Source organism: Phascolarctos cinereus, unplaced genomic scaffold (assembly GCF_003287225.1).
Source record: "Phascolarctos cinereus isolate Bilbo 61053 unplaced genomic scaffold, phaCin_HiC Scaffold_9;HRSCAF=440, whole genome shotgun sequence".
NCBI classification, from domain to species: domain Eukaryota; kingdom Metazoa; phylum Chordata; class Mammalia; order Diprotodontia; family Phascolarctidae; genus Phascolarctos; species Phascolarctos cinereus.
This window is the reverse complement of record NW_027556402.1, coordinates 237,527,031-237,532,676: the sequence shown is the minus strand read 5'-3', so window position 1 is coordinate 237,532,676 and position 5,646 is coordinate 237,527,031. Positions and strand designations below refer to the sequence as shown.

General features: G+C 39.2%; 1 pseudogene; it reads right to left on the bottom strand.

Moving 5' to 3' along the window:
- Positions 1 to 1,587: 1,587 nt before the first annotated feature.
- Positions 1,588 to 2,910, bottom strand: LOC110200971 (ruvB-like 1 pseudogene; annotated as a pseudogene).
- Between the last annotated feature and the right edge of the window lie 2,736 nt (positions 2,911 to 5,646).

Sequence of the window (5,646 nt, the reverse complement as noted above, 5' to 3'; positions counted from 1 at the left end):
GTTTGTTGCATTGATTGTTTGAATCATGACTATAATTGGTTTTATAACTTTTTTCTACATGATACCAACCTCCACTCCAAAGAGGTTCTATAGGTCTGCAATTCCACTGGCAATGAACAAGGGTAACCATTTCTTCCCAATCAATCAGAATTTGGTTGCATTGCTTTTTGTTTTATTTTTGCCAATTTGACGTGTGTTGATACCTCATAATTTATTGTTATTATTGTTGTTGGTCTATTCAATTAGCAATGCATATCTAATTCAAATGACTGAATTCCTGGGACAATTTGTTAAATTGCTAAAAGAATACTATGGTAAGTGCATGAGAAGGTGGCTACAAAAGAACCTCCCACATACCTTCCTCTGTTGCAAAACTAAAAGACTTATTGTAAGGCTGCAAGAATTTATTAAATTTGCTTTACTCTGAAATTTCCCTCATTAGAATACTGAACTAGTAGCTAGGGAGACTCCAATTCATTGATTGATTCATCCAAAAGATATTTATTAAGAAATTTTAATTTCATTAGAGATATTGAAAATTCAATTTCTTTGGTAATATGGAGAACACACAGTGCTCAGCTAGGTAGCATGGGGAATACAACTAAGGAAGTGGAAATAGTGATGAGTCTGGAGTCAGGGGACCTCAGTTTGAATCCTTGCTCTGCTATTTCACAGAATCTCAGAATTGGAAAAGACCCTAGAGATCACCTAATTCAGCCCATACATGGATAGAAATCCCCTCTATGACATCCCTAACAAGTGATCATCTTGCCTCCACTCAAAGTCTTCCAGTGAGAAACAACCCACTAATTCCCAAGGAAGCCCACTCCACTTTTTGGTAGCTCTAATTTTTAGCATGTTTCCCCTTGCATAGAATGAAAATCAGTCATTTTCTAGTTTGCTCAATGTCCCTATTCCAACATCATTTTTTTTTGTTCTTCCTGTTAGGTACAAATAGAATGTGATGAATCCCTCTTCCATATTATAACTCCCTAATTGGTGGTTTGAATATGGTCTCAGACATTTACTATCTGTGTAATCCTGTCTACCTCACTTTCCTCAACAGTAAAATGGGGATAATAATAGTACTTACCTCTCATGGTTATTTTAAGAATCAAGTGGTATAATATTTAGAAAATGCTTAGCATAGTATATGGCATATAATAGGCAATTAATAAATACTTTTCTCCTGCCTTCCTTTAGATCCTTGAAGACTGCTTTCATGTCTCCCTAAAGCAGGGGTTCTTTAATTTTTTTTGTGAGTCATGGACCTCTGTGATGGCCTGTTGAAGCCTATGGACTCTCTCTCAATCATGTATTTTTTTTTCAAAACAAACTAAAAAGACTTATTAGAAAATATTCCAGATGAGGGTGGAAACACTGCAACTATGGGAGAAGATATGATAATTTTAAATTAATCTTTCCACACAAAATTGATAATATAACTAAGTGAACACAGATATTAACTCCAGAGGTTTCTCTGCTTCAGAAATATCCATCCTCATGTCTTTGCTGTTTTAGCAGGCCAAGGTACATTCTTGGTGTCTTTCCATCTCAACTCGAAAGGGTTAAGATGTGACCATCATTTTACTTCATATATTTGTCCTATTGCTCAGCTAGGATTTTGGCTGGAGACTTGGCATCACATACGAGTTCATTAATTTCATTCCCACGGTCCTTCTCAACACCGTCTTTCCCATTGATGTTGGCCAGTAGGTTGGCTGGGGTCAGGAGCTACACTGAGCATCTTAATGTTGTCTTTGGTACCAATTTCTCCCAGGTGGTTCAATGCTTCCTCACTGATGTTAATCCCTTCTGTCTGGGCTCTGATTTTTATTATCTGTTTCATTTCTTCTGGGGTGTACAGCATGGTGCAGAGGATGATCACTTGGTCTAGAAGGTCAAGGGGAATCCCATGAGAAGAGATCACATCCTCGGTACCTCTGATGACACAGTTGCCCCGGTTGGAAGTGAAGATGACACTGGGGATGATGGAAGACTCCAAGGTGCAGTGCAGGTGGGTGAAGCATTCAATGTCCAACATGCACCTTCTCAACAAACAGTGTGCCAGGAACCAACTCCGCTATGCCTCAGTCAATGTTCTTGTTGACCACCTTGTTAATCTCCCCTTGAAGCTTTTCTGTGATTTTGGTTTTCTTTGGCTTCATTAACTGGCCCATCATGGAAAGGATGTCCTGCCTGCCCTGGGGCCTAGCACTGGCAATATCCAAGTCATAGAGGACCACATCCTAACTAATTTCCTTTTTGTGTGCACATCGCCCTTTGGCAAGAGAACATACTCTTCAGCTTCAAGGTCGAATTCAGTAGCATAGGTATCACACCTGCCTTGCCTCTTTACTGCACCACTGTTTGCTTCTGTGTATATCACATCTCCAGCCTCCACTCGCTCTTTCTGCAAACTTTCAAAGATGCTAAGGTCCAGTTTCAACTCTTTGATTCCTTTTACTGTTTTGAGTCCTATGATTACATGGCTGATGGTTTTTCCATGCCCACCCTAGAGTTTTCAGTCTTATATGGAGTTAACTCAGTGACTTCCCCTTCAGAAACTTCCTTGGTCTCCTTTATCCTCAGACCAATTGCGCTTCTGAAGTTTTCCATCAGAACTTTTGTCTTCTTAATTTCTATAGAGTAGACATCACTTCCTACTATGGGACAGAAGGGGACTTTACCAGGCTGTCTTGCCAGTTCCAGGAGGTCTTGCCAACAAAACAGCTCTCCTGGACATTTTCTGTCTTGTGATCAATTCTACTATCACATCACATACCTTGTGGGTGTCCTCCTGGCCCAGCAGCCCAGAGGTCGCATGCATGGCCAGGCCACCAGCCCTAGCCCCTTCACGTGGCTGTGCTAAGCCATGTGCTGTGCCTTCGCGGTGCTCTTGATCTTCATCTGGCTGTGGGGGCTGCTGGTGAGCCAGACTGATAGCCAACAAGGCAGCGACTGCAGCGAGCAAGCTGGGAGCCCCAGGCTCTCCTGAATCATGTTTTTAAATAATTGAAGGAAATACTACATTTAAATTAGAGGTTAGTGAAAATAAAAATGCATTTTTTTCTCCCATCCAAGTTCATAGAACCACTGAAAAAATATCTGTAGACTGCTTGGTGGTCCCTGGATCTCAGATTTAAACCTTTTGCCCTAAAACTTCTCTTTTCCAAGCTAAACATTCCCAGCTCCCTCATTATCTTGGTCAACTTTTTCTGGATGTGTTTTAGTTTCTGGATAACCTTCCCAAAAGGTGATGGGCAGAACTGAACATGATACTTTGCCTATGGTTCAGCACAGGATAGTCAAGGGCTTTCATTTAGTTCTTTGCTTCTGAATCCTATTCCTCTATTAATGCAGCCCAAGCTGGCATTAATTATTAATTATTACTATTATTTTGGTCTGCTTTGTTGTACCATTGTATCATATGGGCTTTCAGTCTACTGATTGGCTTTCTTTTCTAACCATGGGTTTCACACACGTGCTCACACACACACATCATAATTTTGAAAATTCTATTTAAAAATAATCTATACATTGAGTAGCGTTTAGTTACGTACATAAACAAATGAGAAGACATGATAAGTCTATGAAAATCACTGTTCAAAGTCTGCCAGTGAACACATATAGCAATAAAATTGTCTATCTTTTCCATATTGCTTGAGGATTAGCATGTCCCAATATACTGGTACATTGGTATGTTGCATATTGGCATATCCAAATATATTTGTATATGGCATGACTCTGTTTTAGGAAGAAAAATGTAAATTTCTCATTCCAGAGCCAAATTTTGGCTTATTTCTTTGTTATTTTGATTAATCAGTTATATATTTGGAGTTTTGGTCTCCTTATTTCATGCTGGAAGTTCTGTGGCAGCTCCTGGTTTTGATCCCATTACAGAGGGACACGGAACATTTGACCTCTTCTGTTTGTCACCTGGGCCAGTTTAGCCCAACTTTGGTAGCTTGCCTCCCCATTCCACCCCTTTTTCCTTCAGGCTCATTACATTAAAGCCAGAAGGTGTTGACGCTTCATTGGGTGAATACCCTACAGTTGAGATCTCCTAAGCTCAAATTTTCTACTAGCTTCAACCTTATCTGGTAGCAAGCATTTGAGGTGTATATGACCATGCACAGCAAATAAACTCTAAAACAAAAAACAAAAACAAAAAGCCTTTTGAAAAACATTTCCAATTAATGATCATTATGTTCTCTTCTTCACAAAATAAAATTTTTTATTGGCAACAGGCAAAATATACATCTCATTATGCTTTTTGAGCCGGTTGCATCTTTGTGGGTAGTATTTGCCATTACTGGTCCTCTAGAATTGTGGTTTGTCATTAATTTGATTAAAATTCTCTAAACGAACTCTTAAAGCACCTTTTCACTTATTTTCCTCCCTGGACCCCTAAGCAATATCTTGGTGACCTGCACATTGCATGACATATGGCTGGCACTTAATAGATAATTGTTGTTGTTTGCTTGATAGAGTACACCTAGAAATGGAGATCACAGTCCCTACTAACTGGGAAGGTCAGGGTCAAGACCTCACTAATTTATCATCATAGCTCCTTAATGTATTGTCTCAATATTAGAGAGGAGAAAGTGATAACAACCGTAAGGATGATGAATGCAACAATCCATTTCAAAAGAGATTTAAATTTTATAAAGCATTTCCCTCAAAGTAACCTGTGAAATAGGAAATAGAAACACAGAAGCAAGAAACGGAGGACAGAGGTCTGTTTTAAGAGAAATTAGATTTATCCTATCTGACTCCGGAGGGAAAGAGTAGGAGCTACACGTAGAAGATGAAGATGAAGAGATAGAGACAAAGAGGAAGAAAAGGGAGAGAAAGAGAGAAAGAAGAGAGAGACAGAGAGAAATAGAGAGACAGACAAAGAGAGAAAAGAAAGAGGAGAGAGACACAGAGACAAAGAGACAGAGAGAAAGAAGCAGAGAAAGATACAAAGAGAAAAACAGACAAACACAGAGAGAAAGAGAGAGAGAGAGAAAGAGAGAGAGAGAGAGAGAGAGAGAGAGAGAGAGAGAGAGAGAGAGAGAGAGAGAAAGAAAGAAAGAAAGAAACAGACATAGACAGAGAAGAAAAACAGAGAGTAGACACAAATCTGGACTTAGGCCACTTTGCACTCTAAATCTGTGAAGGTATTTCCCCTCCCTTCCACCTTAGGCCTCCATCTACAGCAACCCTGAAGAACTTAATGCCCAGTATGAGAATTTGTAACTGAATTGGAATCACAGACAAGAGTGCTGAGTGACTATCCTTCTAACATACTCCTACTCCAGTCTTCTTAACACAAGTAAAAGAGCATGTTGGTCTGGAGGTCAAAAGACTTGGAATCAAATTCTGGCTTATTAGCTGAGTGACCTTGGGCAAGTCATTTTCCCTTTCCGAGCTTCTACAAAATGATGATGATAAGTCATGGGCTCCTTGCTTCACAGGGCTGTTATGAATGAAGTGCTTTATAAACTATAAAATGCTATAGGAATATGAATTATTCTTATTAACACTTTGAAGAGCAGTTTTTTAGAAATAATATCCATTTTCTTTTGATATAAATTGAGTTGGAAAGTTTCAGGAACATTTGCTGCATAATGAAGAGAAATTATTTACTAATTCTCCATG